Source organism: Adiantum capillus-veneris, chromosome 28, assembly GCF_014529385.1.
Source record: "Adiantum capillus-veneris isolate H3 chromosome 28, ASM1452938v2, whole genome shotgun sequence".
Taxonomy (NCBI): Eukaryota; Viridiplantae; Streptophyta; class Polypodiopsida; order Polypodiales; family Pteridaceae; genus Adiantum; species Adiantum capillus-veneris.
Genome location: NC_140958.1, coordinates 44,796,041 through 44,815,732, shown reverse-complemented (window position 1 = coordinate 44,815,732; position 19,692 = coordinate 44,796,041).

Sequence of the window (19,692 nt, the reverse complement as noted above, 5' to 3'; positions counted from 1 at the left end):
TTGAAACTGAAGCAAGAGACTATGCTCTTATCACGGGAACTAATTGTATCGAAGGGGGAAAGATCAACGTTTGCGTCTTTATGCAAATGAAGACGAATATATTTCCATTATAGAACAAACACATGCTGGATTAGCTGGAGGTCACTTTTCGAGTGAGACCACCACAAGAGCAATCTTAATGGAAGACATATGGAGGCAAACACTTTTTGCAGATGCCAAGGAATATGTTCGAAGTTGTTGTTAGCGATGGCTAACACAGGCTACACCGAATATGCATCAAGCGGGAGATATGCTATGGATGTCACAATATTTTCCACTCACTTTGTATAAGTCTTGGGCTCACTTGGAGTTCCAAAGTTTTATATGATAGTTAGAGGGCTCAAGCTTAAACCCATAGTAGAAGGGATGGTGGTGAAAGTCTTTAAAAGGAAGCCTTTATGCAAGGAGGCTTCATTCTTGAGTATCCACTCTTGAGGATCCACTTTTGAGAGCTCCCTCTCTCTTGAGTGTTCACTCTATGGCCTAGCCTTGAGCTTAATGTTTATGCTTGAGAGGCTAGTGCTAACGGTTGTAATTAGAGTAAGCTCTTTTTGATTAATCTAATTCCTATTTTCTCATTAGTCTACTTCTTCTCTACATTTCATCTTGTCATGCAATATTACACTTTTTTTATTCTAGATTTGAGAGATGTATGTACTTCTTGCTATTCACCACTCCTATTCTTCCATAAGCATTCGATTTGTGATATTTAACATCACTGGTTAATCCTGTAATGAGTGTGTGTGTTCTATTGTTTGCTTGTGTGTAGATAGGTTTTACGAAGCTCTAGCACCATTTACCTCGTGTGTGTAGCTATTGATGAAGTGCTATGATTGACATGTGGTAATTAGTGTGTGCTTATCATTAGTGTGCTTGGGTTTCTAGTCTATGGTAAGTCGGACTTCGGTGTACTTTATGTGTGTAGGAGATTGATTGATTAGTAATTAGAGTAGGTTTAGACTTAGTCTTGCCATGGCTAATCTCTACTTGCATTGGAGAGGTAATCTCTTGAATCCTCTATTCCTATTCATTCGATGCTCGTGCTTCCATGCCCTAGCCGGGTTTCCGATCCATGGATTTGATAATTTTATGTGGGTTGAGATTAGGTCGTGCTAAAACGCCTCCCTACATTTGGCACCGTTGTCGGGGATCAATAACCTAAGCTAGTGAGTTTAGGATGTGTAGAATAGAGTTTAGGATGTGTAGAATAGAGTAATTTCATTACTAATTTCTCGGTTTTTGAATGTATGTAATTCAATTTTGGTGTGATTTAATGATGTTTGTGCAAGAAATTGATGCTAATGTTGAGTTATGAATACCCCAAACCCCCAATTCCACTAATTTTATACTAAACCTTGCTAATTTCGCTTCATTTCCATGCTAATTGTACTAATTTCATGCTAATTTTGCTAAATTTTTACTAAAAGGAAAGAATGCTAACAATTTCCTGAGACCATTTGAGTATCGTTTCAATATTGAAAAGATAAGCATCAGGTATGTCATCGTCTACTTCTTCAGGAGCTTCCCCGTTTTGCAGCCTTGAAAGATGATCCGCCCGTAGATGAGTTTTATCCTTTTTGACCACCACTGTGAAATCAAACTCTAGCAATATAATAAACCACTGTACAATTCTCCCAGTATTGCATGGTTTATTTACTAGGTACAAAAGAGATTGATGATCTGTGAAGAACACAAATTTGTTTGCGAGCAAATAATGCCGAAATTTCTTTACAGCATAAATCATTCCTAACCCCTCTTGTAGTGAAGTTCTACGCTATTTAACTGTCGGTTTGCATAGCAAACTGAGAAATCCATTGTTCTGTCTCCAGGTTGAGCCAGAATACTCCCAATTGCATATGCAGATGCATCAATGCGAACATGGAATATCTTTTCCCAATCTGGTGCTTTAAGTACAGGTGCTGATACAAGGTCTTCCCTCAGCTTTTGGAATGAAGTTTCACACTCGTCAGTCCAGTCGAAACTGAATAATAAACGATACAGAGGTTGTGCAATGACTGTATACATATATATGAATCTTCGATAATATCCACAGTGTCCCACGAAGGATTGTACTTGTTTCGCATTAGTAGGCCTGGGCAAGTCTACTATGACTTTGATTTTGTCTAGGTCAGTGGTTATGCCATTTCTTGAGACAATATGTCCTAAGATGCGACCTTGCCTAACCATAAGAATGCACTTTTCCGGGTTGAGACGGATTCGATATGTTCTGCACTTCTCAAATACCTTTTGTAAATGGTCAATATGTTCCTCTCGTAGAAGAGAGTGTACACAAAGATCATCTATATATATTTCTAAGAATATTCTCAGGTATTATTTGAATGCATGAGTCATTAACCTTTGAAAGGTAGCTGGGACATTGGTTAAGGCATGACTCTATACGCATATATTTCCCATTCTGTGGCAAATGCTGTTTTGTGTTGATCCTCTATTGCAATTGCCAGTTGGTTATACCATGAAAACCCATCTAGAAAAGAATAAGCTCGTTTCCCAGCCACCCTCTCAAGTACATGTTCTATGATCGGCAAGGGATAATTATCCCTTATGGTGGCTGCATTTACTTTTTTGAGGTTCACACACACTCGCAACTTTCCGTTCTTTTTGGGGACAACCACAATGTGTGACACCCAATCTGTATGTTCGATTTCATAGATGAATTCAACATCCATCAGCTTGTCAATCTCCTCTTTGATTCGTTTAGCAAATGTGCCATTATATGTGTAAGGACGCTGTTTGCTAGGTTTGGCATCTGATTTCAACGGTATTGTATGTTGGCATATCATGGATCAACTCCTTTGAGGTCTTTGTAGGACCATGCAAACACATCTTTATACTTCTTGAGAAGTTGTGTTAGCAGTTCTTGTTCTTCCGGCTCTAAGTCAGTTGTGATATAGATCGGGTGAGGCTTTTCACTTGGTGCAGCGAGGTCTATCTGTTTTGCATTTTCTGGCCCATCGTAAGATTCCTGGTTTATTATTTTCCAACTAGTGGTGTCATTATGATTTTTCTGTCCTAGATGGTGAATTTTCGATAGTGTGATGGTACATTGATGTTTCCTTTTTTGGACTCCTCCTTACCATCACTTTCTCCCTCAGTCGTCCATATCTCTCGTAACAACCGTTTTAGTTCTTGGTATTTCTTTTTACACTCCAATTTGGTCCACTCTGGGTCTTTTGTTTTTTCCTGTTTTGATTTTTGAGATTTTTTTGATTTTGTTTCTGTTTTATCCTTCTGTACTTGTTTTATTTTCTCTTGCGTTCCTTCCCTTCGAACTTTCGAGAATCTTCCTGATATGTGGTCTTTTACACAATCCTCTGCTTTGACAAGCATTAGATAGTGAGTTTTATCTTTTATCATGAGCATAGGGTTCTCTCTCATTTTGTTTTCTGCTCGTTTTTTCCTATAGCGTTCCTAGAGTCTATGGTGCTGATTGACAAAATCATAAAAATGGTATTCACTGTTTTCTTCTCACGCTCGATTGAGCTGTCTGAACACTCGTTATCTGCATCGTTATTTACCTCCAGATGCTCAGAGGAGTTATAAAACTCTTCTTGTTCTGGTGGTTCTACAATCTCATCTCTTGCTAGTATAAGGCCTACCATGTAGTAGGGTAGCACATCATAGCCGTCCTTATCGTAAAATTTTGTCGTTCGGCTATCTGTAATGGTACAGACATTTAATGTTGCTAGTATGTATTCCCATTCTAGAGGTTCTAAGGCATCTTCTGGAAAAGGTTCCGAAATATAATCCTTGTCCTCAATAGCTCTTTCTAAGACGCATTCCTCTCTTTTTAAGCTTCCACAATGTGAAGCTCCGCACATCCATAGCTCTTTTTTTTTCCTAACCATGCTGGGAGTTCGGACCCTCCCAATGTAGCTGAATCAAACTCTTCCATTGGTGTCTGGTTCACATCTTTGTAACTATGGTCTTTCAGGTGTATTTTGGTTGTAGTCTCGCCATGTCTGAGGTATATGTGGTCATAACCCCAATTCTGGACCATCTTTAATTGTCTCATGAATGGTCTTTCCAAGATGATCTCATAATTGTTCTTTTTGTCGAAATCGACTATTGCAAATGTATGCTCATACTCGATTCCACACGAGGTGACAATCACTTTTTCTAAAAGTCCTAGAGGCTTTTCCATGAACCCATCTGCCAATTGCAGTTTCATTCTGGTAGCTCTCAAAGCCGGTTTTTCCCATTTTTTCCAGATTTCCTTGGTGGAAATAGCGACTCCTGCTCCACTGTCAAGAATAGCTTTGGAAACTACTCCTTGGAATTCTACTGGTAGCGTGGTGTTTCCATCTTCTCCCTCGCAATATTCTCCAACCTTGTTTAAAGGTACTGGCCTAGTGTTTAGTTGAGGCTTGTCCAATTCTCTGATCCCTTCTTGAAGCTTCGAGGTGGGGTCTTTTACTCCAAATTTTTCTAAGCATTTGCCTACGGTGGTCCACATGTTTGGCCGTAACCTCAGGAGTTCAACTCATGTGATTGTGCATGCCACAGGGGTGGACAATAACTCAATCAACCCTTGTGAATACATCACTTTGTTAGAAGAAAGTCTTTGAGATGGGATTGCTCTCACCTCAGACTTGGATTCATACTCCCCTAGGTAAGAGGGTAGAGTTTTTAGCGAGTCTGGTTGGCTGTGCCCCGAACTAATTGATCCCTGGTCTCCCCCTTGTGAATGCATATCAAAGTTCATTTATGATCTTGCCTCAATTCTTCAATAGGAGGTAAGATCTCATTTTTCTCCTTTCTTGTGCTATTCATGTGGTAAGTCACCCTGTTAGCTTCGTTGGCATCACAGATTTTCTTCCACAGGTCGTCTAGACCGTTACAATCCTTACCCATTTCTACCAATGTTTTAGGTTGGAACCCATCACTTGCCTTATCTGTTGTATTTGGCACTATGATAGGTTCTCTCTTAGACTCAGAGGCAGTGGTGAGTCCCTCCTTCGTGTCTACTTGTTTCTCTAAAGTTGGTTTGATAGGGGTTGGAGCTGGTACTTCATGCCAACTTGCAGGTTTACCAAGCAGGTTTTCTATCAAGGATTGTGCTGTTTCAATCATCTTTCGACACATTTCCAACCTTTGTTTTTCTATTTCGGCATATGGATAAGTCATCCATCTTTGCTCTTGGGTTTGGTTGTTTTTGAGTCTGGCTTTGTAAGCTTTTAAAAGTGCGTCTAATTGCTCATTTACCTTTTCTGCCAACACTGATTCTCCTGATCCTGCACTTTTGGGTTCTGCTATATCCTTGGGTGATATGGTTTCCGCAGTGTGTGAGTTTAGACTAGCTAGATCCTCTAACCGCTCTAATCTATCCTTTGTGTGTTTTAACTCCTCGGATAGAGCTTTTTGCTCTCATTCTCTCCTGGCTTTCATATGCGCCTTTCTAGCTTTCCAAGTGCTTCTCTGATTTTTCATTTCTGAACTTGGGGCATCGGTTTTTGGCTCTTCAATTATGGGTTCATTTGTCATTCTTTGAGCTTGGGCTCGTGTCACTGCCTGATTAGGTATTACTGTCTCGTTTTCTGACTCTCCACTGGAAGGCACTGCTTCCAGCATGTTCAAGGTAATTTTTGCTCCTTTGCTCGAGTTCTTAGGGCAATCAAGAATAAAATGAGTAATTCCACACTCGGTGCAATATGCGTTGACTCTAATTATTAGATCATGAGGATAGTCTCTTAGCCAATGGTCTCCACCACACTTGTAGCAGGGTCCCTTTGGCTGTTGAGGTGCTCCTTGAGCTCCTATTTGTTGGTATGCATGTCTCTGCCCGTCCATGCCTCCGTTGGCTATGAACAAAAATGTTCGTTCATCCAAGCTATATCTTCCTTCTCCGGCTGCCTGTGCAACTGTTGGTGGTCCTGCACTTCCTATCATGCTCCATGGTTCTGGCATTGGGGATTCTTCCGGTGGATAATAGACAGGATTTGCAGCATATCCATTGGGATTTTCGTAATATGCATGCATAGGCACCAAAGCCTTCTCTTCTGGTTTGGTTACTGTTGGTGTGTATCTTATGCCGACTGGTCGCAATCCTGGTAGGGGTGGTTGCTGCCCCAACATTGGTTGTGGTCTTTCTACACCTACAGGTCCTGGTAGGTTGCCTGCTTGATACCTAGGCATTGGTGGAAGTTGAGGAGATGCTACCTGAGCTTGGGGACTATAAGGTCTCTCTCTCACATATCCCTTGTTATAATAACATTCCTCCGTCACATGGTTTGTCCATTTTTGTTCAATAGCACACCATTTTGGCTGTTTAGCCTGAGGCTTGGAATACAGGTTAATCTTTTTTAGCACTTCCTCTACAAGCTGCTCCTGGCTTACAGCTACTTCTCCTTTCGGTGCTGTCTTAGCGGACTTGCTTCCACTTTGTTGTGAGGATGAATCATCATCAAGATCCTTGAATTCACCCTCTTTGTAGACCGCACAATTGTCTACAAGGTAAAGAGCCTCCTTAGTTAATTCATTTAACCTCGTGCTCCTCTTCATATGTAAGTCCTTCTGGAGATCTGCATTCCTTAGTCCTTGAATAAATATAAGCATAAGTCTGGACTGAGTTGGCAATTCTTCCACAGGGCAGAACTTAACATGTCTTTTTAGTCGTAAGGCTGCCTTTCACACAGACTCTCCTTCTTTCTGTTTGAATTTATGGATTTGTGAGACTGTATTATGAGCTATCCCCCTTTGTGAGAATTCCTCAATAAACTTGTCAAACACCTCCTCCATAGACTCAAAATCTCTACGCTCCACAGAGTCAAACCAAGTAGTAGCATCCTCCTCTAGGGTCAGTCCAAACCCTGCAAATTGGGTAGGGAAGTCTAACACCTCTTCAACTCTAATTACATGCACAAAGGCTGCTACATGATCCCTAGGATCTCTGTTTTTTCGTGTATTTCTTGTTTACCCATTTTTGCACTTGAGAAGATCTAATTCTACGATGGTCTACAAACCTCATCATTGGATCTCCTCGTCCTAATTGATATACCTCCTCGGGCCTTCGGTAGTGGGTGGGTTCCTCTCCCAATGGTGCTCCTAAGCCGTAATTTCTGATGGTTTTTGCAAGAGATGGTTCATCTCGTCGAACTCGTTCTATGGGTGGTCTTCCAAGATCTGTTGACCCTTGCGTTTTTGGCTTACTCTCACCTTGATACTGTGAATAGAGTGGTGGTTCTTGTAAATCCCTTAGCCCTCGTGCAGCTGAATAACCATCTCGGTTTCGGTCTTGTTCTAATGTTGCACTTTGTCGAAGCCATGCCTACAACGATGGTTGAGTTGCTGGTTGGTTCTGGTAGTTGAACGTCTGTTGTCGGGTAGAATGTGAGGTCGCGTCATATTCTTCTGAAAATGGATTTGTCGATTTGCTAGGGGTGTAGGTGACCCTTGGCACTTCTTCGGGGGCATATGTTGATGTTTTTGGAACTGTTGCCTTTTCTACCTCCTTTGGGAGAATACGTTTGTATTCTCGCCCGTACCTATCAACAAAAATGATATCCTTCCCCATAGCAATTACATAAGAGAATAAGTAAAGAACCTTGTCTTTGCTTAATTCGTTTGGTCTCATGCTTGTAAATCCCCAAATTCTCATTATAGGTTGAGACCCTGGTTTTTTTCTTATCATACATAAGAAGCGCTCCGGGTCGATCAATGTTTGGAGGTGGTTCTTGAGTTTTTGAAACCATTTTTCCTTTTGCCACATTATCCCCATATCTATTGTAATCCTCAGGGTTACTAACTATCAGATAGTGGTTCCCCTTTTCGTCTCGGAATCTATCTCCATCATCATAGACTCGAATTATCTCCAGTCTCTGAGCAGGTCTTTCTTCAATACAAATACACTTGCGTCCTCGATAGTCAGAATAAACTAGGGCTCCCCTCAAGTTTGTTCCTTCTAAAAAGATTATAGTGAACTTGGAATCGTTCAAAGGATTTTGGGAGGTGCTTCCTCTTGGCATTGGTCCTTCATTGGAGAAACCTCCTGGATGTTGACTACCCATTATGAAAAAGGATTTATCGGAGGAAGTGTCAAAATCACTATCCTCCTCAATGATCGGTGCTAGTGGATCTAGCCTTGCCTGAGTTACACTTTCCTCGGTGGACACTAAGCTACCCTGATCACGTGCCACCTTTTGATCTCTAAGAATGTATCTTCCTGATCTTAAATTCATTAAACTTAGCAATACAATTTATCACAAATCCAACCACTCACCTGGCAAAGGATCAGTTTCCGCACAACTTCTTGCTTGCAGCTGAATATAAATGTACACAAGCGTTTAATTTCGGCAATCGAATCAAAACATTTAACAACTAGAGGTGGTCTTAGTAATGATTGGTATAATTGGAGGGTTAACCTCAACCACTACTGTATTTTATACACTTCTAACGTTCTGGATTAGGTCTGCTAATCTAGAACTGTACTTCCCTCGGATGTTGATCAATGTTCCGGGAAAGCCTTAATTCCATCTTTGCTCCGTCAAAAGGTCAAACAAGGTCCAAATTCACTTATGAAAGAAGTTCTGGAACTCTTAAGTCAAATGGAACATCACTGTATTTCTTCTGTCAGTTTTTCTAGACATCCTACGCGTAGGATGTCTCCTGCTCTGTTTTGCCTGGTTTTTGCACTATAGATTCCCCTTGATGTGTTGAGTCCACAGCTGTTTTTACTTTTTGATTTGGACACCTATAAGTTGGTCAAGTGATCAGAAATCTGTTCTAGCAGCCTGATGTTGGTATGGCCAATCAAATCAACTCCAATTTGGACCAAAATTGACTAGGAGGCTTGCCTCAGGCTATGCAACACCCTGCTATGCCTACAGTCAATTTTTGGCTTCAATTTCATGCATTAAACATTCTACGCGTAGCATGTCTAACTGCTCAAAATGGATTCAAATGCAAAGCACAGACTCCCCTTAAGGTCCTTATCACTCTGGTATGCTTAAAATTAGGTTTGGAGTGCTGAATCACACAGAACACATCCTACGCGTAGGATGTCTATATGACCTGTTTGAACCCAAACTTGAGCCACAGCTTCCCCTTGATGTCAGCAACCCAATGCTATGCTTAGATTTTAGTTTGGATTTCAAAAGACCCCAATTTTAGCTATTCTAGCCCTTTTCAGTAAAAAATGCTAAAGTTTGCTTAAAACCCAATTTTCTCACCCAATTGAGATGAAACCTTCCTCACGCACTCAATAAATCATGCAGATCATGCTCATGCAGCCATCCTATGGTTTTGGTCTTAAAATAATGCCTTGGCACAATTTGGGTAGGATGTCTGGCAATTTCCTTTCTATCTGGTCTTATCCTATCAAGATATGGTCAAACTTCCACTTTCTAAGTGAAAATAGGGTAAAACCTACCTTCTAAACACACTGGTCAACTCGGAATTTTAAAATTTCCACTAGATCACCCTGTAGACATCCTACGCTCCTGGCTTAAAATTTAATTTTTTCATGACAGAAATGCTTCTGATGCTCTCCAGCTCTAACAGAAACACTCACAGAAACTTTTAAACTTCACTTCAGCTTTCAAACACTCTTTTGTGTGTTTTACAACCTTGTGATGAACCTAACAGCAAGTATAACATGCATGAAGTGCTCCAGATCATAAATCATGATGTCCTACTTACCCTACTCCTACTCATCATGTGATGGTGATATTGGTGTCTTGGCTGCTTCCTGGCCTCTCCGAACTCTCAAGCTATCCTTTCACCGCTTCTACCACTCTAACTCCAACTCTCTACACCACAACTCAACTAATACCTAAAACTATCTCAGTCTACCTAAGTCTACCTAAGTCGAAGGATCTAGGCCAGACACTCGCTCCCTACACTCCTCCTAAGACCTAGAGAGTCCTCCACCCTCTGATCCTATCTAAATGTAAAACGAGACTCTAAAAAGCCAGAGAATCCCTATCCTCAAGGACTAGTCTTGGTCACCTACCTAGGGTTTTCGTCCCCGGCAGCGGTGCCAATGTTGGCGGATACGCCACGACGGACGTCAGCACAGCGAGAACTCACCTAAAAGATTTGTCAGCTAAGGACGAAGCTCGATCCGCAGGCGGGTGGAAGTAAGCATAGGGTGTCAACCTACACTCGACCGACTCTTGACTAATTCCTACAGAGGTCTGTACCCAATGTTTAAGCTACAGCCTTCAGGAATGCATAAGAGGAGATTTCCTACAACGCTTCCAAGAGCCAAATACCCATCAAACGTTCTCGAAACGCCACAGAACTTGAAGGAGACCCTTCTAACACCAATAGGTCGCTCTCCCCAAGGTCCATGAACTAAAATCCCAACCCTAAACACCTGGTGCAAAATCATGTAGGATGTCTGATTGAAATTTGTAGGTCGTCGTTTTCGAAAACTAAAGTGCCTAATGTGTAGCTCTATTCGATGCGAACGCATGGATATGCTAAAATGTGACAACAAACAACGTATGCTCACCGAATCACCAGATGTAGCTTGTGGGTTGAGTTCGCAAAACCAGACCGTACACCCACAATGTAGGTATTGGCGCATAGCTCTCCTTGGGGGCAACACGCTGCACTTCTCCGCACTCGATTCCGACCACCGATGCGTGCGTAGCGTCAAGATGAAACTCTCACTCTCTCTCGTACTCAGTATGCTCACTCACAGACATAACTTTTTAAAAATGACAAAGGTTTTTTCATTAAGGTCAAAAGTGGTATAAATACCTTACAATCTCAACCCTAATGTTCCAACTTAACCATCTACTCAATCTAAATGTCAAAAATGGGATACAATCTGGAAACTTCTGCAAGCCCCACTATTTACAAGGGTGAAATGACGGTTTTTCTCAATTAAAGAATAATTACAAAAAATAATATTCCGCCGAGCAATCATTCTCCGTAGGGTGTGTCCAGCTGCTAACAATGCCATAATCAGTCATTACATTGTGCATTTTCAAGTGCCATAATCATATTTGTGTAGCCTCACAAACAAAAGTGACAAGCCGTTGAGTTTGGATACTTAGATATATCAGAAATGAGCAATAGGAGATTGCAATGATTACAAATACCATTGAGGTTAACACTAGGTTGGTAACCTAACAGGACATAAAAGCGTCCTTTTAGGGTTTTGAAAAAAACCTCCAAAACCATAGTAGATCCACTCATTTTGTAAAATCCTTTCATGAGGTTATAGTTCAAGGCCTACTACACATGGAAAAAATAAGAAACTTGTAAAATTTCTCATCTTTTGGTCACACCAAGCCTCCAAAGTTGATGGACCAGTGCATTTTCATCAAAACAATCATTTTTTACGTTTTGTTGCATAAAAATAAGATTAGGGATTTTTGTAGGACTTGAGACAAATTCTCTCGTTAGCTTTAATGGGTTTGTGATCAGATCATATGATTGCTTCTCACTCACTATTTTTTGTTTTGCCAAAATAAATAGGTACAAAAAAGTTGAATTTTTACCATTCTGCAAACCTATCATCAAAGTTTCTATAGCCACGCTCAATACAAATAATATATGCATGTTTTCTTAGTTCTCTATTGTCCTTTATGTTCATAAGGAGCCATGGATCATGTCAAAAGAATAATACATCTCTTACCAAGGGGAATCTTGGGGACAAAGATGAAGTGCTAAATACAGCAAACATGACAAAACTGGGTTCAACATTATGAGTTGTAGAATCCCATAGAAACTATTCAATATCTAGCCAAATTTGATCCTTATGACTAGATATGGTTACTACCTACAAAATGCATGTAGTTGTCACAAGAAACTAACAATATTGAAAAAGCTATACTTGATATACTAGAATGTTTCGTTTTCTTCTATAATTGAAAAAATCAACCATCGTTGTGTACTATGCAAAATAGGGTATTAGGTGCCCCAAAACTCAAGGAATATTAGCTTTATGTTACAATATGCAACATAGAAAATAAAAAATGCATTTGGATATCATGAAATCCACCAAAAAAATCATATAAGAGCTAAAATTGGCTAAAAAACAGGATTTGACAATTTTTGTAATTTGGTCATAACTTACAACTTTAATATTTATTTCTCCCTAGAAGCATCAGGACATGTTGAGGACTACTAAAGATAGTTCTCTAGCATTATAGACCTCACAAAAATGAATTCTAGAGTGGTATAGTTGCAAAAAGTTGAAAAAAGCCAAAAACAGGACCCGTTTTTTCACACAGTTTAGGTTGTGAAATGTTGTGCAAGGACAAGGTTAAAGATGGAATTGATATTCCAAAAAAATGTCGAGTTTTTTTCAGCTCACGAGACAACTTTCTAGATAGATAGCACCTCAAAATCCATTTTGAAACTCTTGACATAATTCAAGGAAAATGGTCACTTAACAGGACATAAAAGTGTCCCATTACCAACCTAGTGTTAATGAGGAGATTTGCGCAATTGTTGAGCATGCATGCATTCCAATTGGAAGCGTATGAATGCTTAATTTTCCCATTATGTAGGTGCATGCCATCTAAAATGACTGTGAATGTATGTATTATTAATCTCTTTGGACTAGCTATACTTGCTTGATTGACGTTAAGTCGAAGATGCTTTATGTGTGGCCAATCAACATCCATTGATGTAATATGGCATCACAAACAAAAAATAATTGACATCAATTATGTGGGTAAACTCTAGTTCAAATTGAATTAGTACGAAGGTTGGATAATAACATGAGTCAAAATTCAATGATTAATGACAATAAATTGTTTATTATTCACGTGGTTGAGCTCAAATCTCTTGGATAAGATATAAAAAGGAATTGTGTATGATTGCAAAGAGATCACTTTCCCATGTCCTCACAACCAACTTCATGCACACCCACATCTTGCTTTCACCTTCTCTTGTTCCGTGGGAGCCTCCCTTTTGTGGAAAATATGAAGAAATAAGATAAATACCAAAAGGGGCATTATTTTCTGCTTTCATTTCTTTGGCCTGTTTTTGCCTGCCAATTTTGGCGCCTTGATTAGCCCCCCCCCCCCCCCCCCCCCCCCCCTCCCCCCCTTAAGGACTATATGACACGGGCATGGGGGCATGGGATCTACGGTGAGAGCATCGGGCGCCGTAGATCTTGTTGGCACCGCAAAAAGTAATCTCGGATACCCGAGATTACTTTTGGTCACCTTTGATATAAGAGTAATCTCGGGCCCATACCATCACAACAAACACGCGGGCGCTCGTGGTTAGGGCATGGGAGTCACAAAGGTGAGGTCAAAGGTTCGAGGGTCGGCCGCGAAGTAATCTCGGGTGCGAAGTAATCTCGGGTGCAAAGTAATCTCGGGTACCCGAAATTACTTTTTGTAATCTCAGGTACCCGAGATTACTTTGCCGCGCCCGAGATTACTTTGCCGTGATCTACGGCTCTCCTTCATCCCACCGTAGATCCCACCCCCTCAATGCCCGTGTTAGATAGTCCCCAGGCCCCCCCCCCCCAACACACACACATACTTTTTTCGAAAAAAAGCCAAGCTGGCTCTTAGCACACACAACCCCATGAACCCATCAATGCAAATCCAGCTGCCTTTGTCAAATTTCTGCAGACCCGATGCCCGCCATTTGATTTCCTATGGCCTGCCGAATATGGTGCAACCACAACACACACACACACACACACACACACACACACACACACACACACACACACACACACACACACACACACACACACACACACACACACACACACACACACACACCCCAAGCCTCAAAAGCGCAGTCCCGACTCCCTGATTGATCGCGATTCGAAAGCCTCAAAAGGCGCTTCCCTCTCATTACCTGCTACACGAACACACTCACAAGCCGGATTCTCTGGTGCGCCATCGTGCCCCAACCCAATACACACACACGGAGCCTGCAGCTCCTACTGAGTCCCGCAACTCCTGCGCACCTGCTCGCTATTCACTTCTTGGCCACAATACACGCCAAAAAGCACACACACTCGCCAAAAAGCTTGATACCTGCTGCTATCTGCTACCTTGAGCTAAAAAGACTAGTTCTTGGGGAGCATCCATTTTTGCACAACATCTTCTGTCCGGGATGCAGTGACTTGAAAACAGCCAACAGCTACCCGGCTGTGCTCCTATTGGGCATATCCTGCAATCCATGGCATTATGCTGGACGCCATGATGACAATGCTTTGGTGGCCATCTACCTCAAATTTGGTGTACTCTTCAGAGCGCAGTACATTTTTGATGAACTTCTTGTTTTGGATGTCGTCTCTTGGCCGGTAGAGACTGTAGGATGTGCACTTTTGAGTCACTAACTCAGCAAATGGAGGCTGTAGCTGCTGGCCCACAAACGCACCACAACACGTTCGTGCCTTGCTACCTCGCAAGTACATTGTCACCTGCATGCCCCTTCCTGGGTCTCGATCTTGAGTCTTGCTCTCGCTCTACTTTGGATGCGTGCAAAAGTAAACGAGTGTTTGTGGACACTTTCCACAACCCCAGTGCATGAGAATCTAGGAGTAGGGTAAGTAGGATCCGAGGTGGATTTCAGAACATTGCTCTCTCTGGAAGAATCAAGTGTGAGTTGTTATTGGAAGTTGCAGAATTTCAGGTCTACAGCTAGAAATAGCTCGAAAAGGCTCGAAACCACTCAATCCGACTGGAGAGTAAGCCTAAGAGTTGTCTGAACCAGTTGGTAAGCTCAAAGACACTTCGAGGTAAAAATTTCAAGAGTTGGCCAAAACTCAAATTATTTACTTTTTCTTGAAATTTTAGGCCAAATTAAGTTTTGACTTGATTCATAGGCTTAAAATAGCTCATGTAAAGACTGTCTTTGAAAAAATTGCAAAAAAGTGCTCATTTAAGCGTAAAGTTAATAATCACGATTATTAACTTTCTGCTCTAAATTGACCAAGGTTCATACCATTGACTCATTGCATGTGTACAAACAACTTTTGTAAAGGCCCAAGAGATTTGGATCACTAAACTGGCAAAAACCTGGGTAAAAACTAAAGTGTGTACTAACTTTTTGAATCTTGAGTGTAAATTGGGAAAAATTTATCCAAACTTGTTGAAAATTGATTCATAGGCTTATATTGATGTGATAAGCATGTGTACATGCTCAGTTGACCAAAAAGATGCAAAAATTTATCAAATATAAATAATCGCGATTATTTACATCTGCCCTATTTTTCAAATTTTTTGACCAAGTCAGCATACCACTAGCTTTAACATGTTGTAATAAGTCCACAAACCAAATTTGGTAAGCTTTGGATCACTGGATTGAAAATTGTGACTAAAATTACAAAATTAGTCTACGGATACATAATTGATGACCATTTGACCAAAAATTGTCCAAACTTGATGAAACTTGGCTAGTGACCTTAACTAAAGGTGCTTAACAGATCTGTGTCAAAGTTGGGGCAAAAGCTTGCAAAAATATAGCTGGAGTAAATAATCGTGATTATTTACATCTGCTTCAAAACTTGATGATTTTGCAAATTTGAGTATACCACAAGGTCAAGCACATCAAGTAGACCTCACAAATCCATTTTGGTGAAATTTGGATCCCAAAAGTGAGACTTAAGCCAGATTCTCGAAATCACAGTCTACGGACACAAAACAGTTGATAAACTTGATCAGATTTTGTCCAAACTTGTTGAAACTTGTCCAGAGACTTTAACAAGATGTATACTTTCCAAACCAATTAAAAAGTGCAAAAAATTGACAAAAGTACATAATCATGATTATTTACTTCTGCTATCCAGAGACATCAATTTTGACTTTTGAGCTTATGCAGTGTTAGACCAACATAATATAAAGCCACAGGGAAATTTTGGATTCAATCGGATCAAAATTGATACATGTACACTCAGTTTACAGGTTGTAGATCAAACCTTTGAATTTTTGCTAAAGTCGAATTTGAAAATCAAATTTTGATTCTCATAGCTCGAATTGTCGTGATACACAGAGACCAATCACAAGAGTTAGCAAAAACTCTAATGTCTTTATAGAAGAATAGTTAACTTGATCTATCCAGGGCTTCATAAGTCTATATGAACCTTAGATCTGGTCGTGTACTAGGAAATCAGGGCATACTCAGAGAAACCTCCAGTAGAGTATCTACCGAAGAGAGCGTGAATCAAGGCAATTCCTTGCATACAATTCTTGAGAAGTCTCAGACACTTTTTCAGATTCAACATCTGAAATGTCTTCTTACTCGACTCGCTCGAAAACCGGAACGACAGTGTGCTATAAGAATATACTATTTTTTTACAAGACTAACCGTCATGGAGCGCAAGTTTACTTGGACCCTAACGAGGAGTATGCTATTTGCATTGATGACCATGGTATTGAGTTTGAAGAAGAGATTAGGGAAAACAAACAAGGAAAAATGTACATGGATCGAAACGGAACTCAATATTTACAAGTCAAATACCCTAATGTGATAGACAAATGGGGGTTAGAAGTAAACACCATAGTCCTAGATATGTTAGCAAAAGAAGGACCACCAACTTTAGAATTCGAGGGATATGATCAAGTAGACTTGAAGCTTTTGAAACGTCTTAGTACGGATAATCCTAGGATTGGAGTCTATTGTTGGGAAGATAAAAACATAAAAGATCTTTTGTGGACTTCTCATACCAAAACAGGACAATTAACGGCCATGAAGATCATCTATATCTTCAAGATCAAAGATAAGGGATCAACGGACCTACCAACCTATCTATTTAGGGATTGTTATAAAAACAACTTTGTTATGATGACTCCTGAGGAGGTAGAACAAACCAAATACCAAGGGTATTCCATACGGGATTGGATATTGGGGCAAGGACCAGAAACAATTCCAACAGATGAACACTGTGAGAAATCATCTGAGATTAATGTGAAAAAACCAGAAACCACCTTATCACGTAGAAAACCGGGTGACACTAAGGCCAATCCAGGGCTACATGAGTCACTATTTCCAACAGACTGGTTTGAAGGACTCGGAATAGGACCAAGTGCCAGAAGACCGAGAGTTGAACCAAACAGACGTGTCAGACCATCTGATTTTCAAAAATGGGTCAGAAAATACAGTGAATCAAGGGATCCATATGACCACTTAGCAAGCTTTAAGCAAGTGCTAAGAGAAGAGCATATATTCGATTTCCATACTCAATTCAAGGGGTTTGGAATGACATTAGAAGGAAAAGCATTGACATGGTTCCAAAACATTCCACCAAGGTCAATCATGGACTTGAGCACATTAGCTCAAGGATAAGTTGTAGCTACTTGTTCCAAAACGGGGATCAAACATAATACGGTAGCTCAAATCTATAGCTTTAAACAGAAACAAGGTGAGTCTATTAGGGATTGGGCAACTCGAATGAAACAATACATTGCTAGATGCCCAGAGCTGGAGATACCTGGAGAAGAACGACTTGTATCTTTGTTTCTGAAGGGATTGCTAAACAAAGAACTTCATGCTATACTCTATAGTAAAAAGCATACAACCCTAGAAGTGTGTGTGTCAGATGCTATTGACTTAGGAGACAATTGAGAGATTTTTAACAAAGAAGATGTCCCTAAGGATAACCAAAGCGAGAAAACAACATCCACTAAACCGGGAACTGCTGCTGCGGCACCACTCTCAGCCATAGAAGATATGCTAAAAAGGATGAACGACATGATGAAAAACATGCAAAAAGCAACTATGAGGGGACCAAGACAAGGGATACCTCCATAGGGACAACCAATTAGGCCACAAAAATGGTGTGAAATTGAGGGTAAATGGACCAACCATGAGACCCACGAGTGCTACTTCAGACCAAAGTATGATGGGAATGTTCAGTACGTGCCCATGCGGCCACCGGGACAACCCATGTACATATATCAACCTAATATAGCCCAAGCTCAAAGAGCACCAATGGGTATGGAAAGACCTCAACCTATGTTGGGACAACAACCTCCGTATCTAGGACATAATGTAGTGCTTGTAAAGTACATGCACTCTGAAGGAGTCATAGATGAACAAGCATTAGTGCCTGTTACACCCTATGCAGAGCCTAGTCCATCTACAATAATGGTAGAAGGAGATTGGTATAATCCACATCCACTACCAATGCAAGAAATCGTGACTTATGCTCCACCAGAGCTCACACCAATGTATTATGTAGCTAATCAAGGTGTCAGACCTCCCATGTTAAGACCCATGATGAAGCCAAGAACAGGAAACTGTCATAACTGTGGTGCTGATGATCATTGGAAAAATGAATGTCCAAAGCTTGACAAAAACCTCAAACCAATTGAAGCCTATTGCATACAATGTTGCAAAAAGGGAGAACACTTTCTAGAAGATTGTCATAAAAATCCTTTGAACAAGGGTAAAACGATAGTAAACGTAGTCCAAGTGATACCTAGTAGCTCATCAGAGAGTGAACCGATTGTTCAAATCAAGGTAATCACTAGAGACTAGGCTGCTTGAAAAAGTGATAGTTAATTCCTGTGGAATTGAATATCAACACACTTTTGCCATAGTAAACTTTGGTAAAAAACTCAACTATGAAATCATATTGGGAAGACCTTTCATGCGACAAGTACAACTTATCCAAGATTGGGAAAACAATTTTCTATACTTGAAGCAAGTGGGATCTATAACAAGAGTAAATCTAAAAGATCACACTTATAGAGATGTCTTGAAAACATCCATCCGAGAGTTTGATTCAATCTCTTTGGCTGAAACTAAACTCCCATCCTGGTTAAACAAAGATACTCCTATTTGGATGTGTGGAGCTTCAAAAAACGGAATCTTAAGACGATAAGAATGTATCCTAGAAAGGGACTGCACAGACGAAGCCTATGTACCTGAACCCTTTCCAGAGCATTTATTTGAGCCATTCGAGTGGACTCAAATTTTAGCCACAATGGATGTATGTGTGAATACGTCTATGCCTACTCAATTTTGCAATGAGGATGGCTACGATATAATTCCCATCCAAATGATTTCAATCCTCAACATTAAAGACAAAGGTGAGGAACCCAATGAATTAATGAAAGCTCAACAGGTCTTTTCGAACCTCTATTACGATGCAACTGATGACTTAGATGAACACTCAGCTACCTCAGAAGGTTCGGGGTCAAAAAAAGAGCATACGAGAGCTAAGTTACTCTTAAAGGAAGGGGAGGAAAAGTTTTTTGACTTTCCAAACGAGAAATCAAGAAGACAAAAATGGTATAGACGTAAAAGAGACACCAGAATTGTGAAAACACGACCTATGCCATCAGTCTCCAGTAAAACACAATTCTTGATGCAGATAGATACTAATGATTGCGTCAAGGACAAAATAACTGGCAGATATCCTTCAAACAAAAACTTAGAAATGTCTCAGACATCGAGAAAAACAAGGAAGGATACTCAAGAAAAATCACAAGATAAGAAACCACTCATGACCAGAGTCGAGCGGAAAAAGAAATATCAAGAGTTGAAAAAAACTATAAAGGAGATATACACAACCGAAATGGAAACCACGGAAGAGGATGGTAAAGATGTAGTGCATGTTCCATCCCACTATAAAAAGTATACTCTCCAAGATCGGAAAATCATAGTTGAACAATCTGTTAGGGAGCTACGAAAACAGGGTGAGTCTTACGAAGGACCTGAAAATGATAAAAGGATAGACTTGGTGTTAACCCTCGTGGCTCA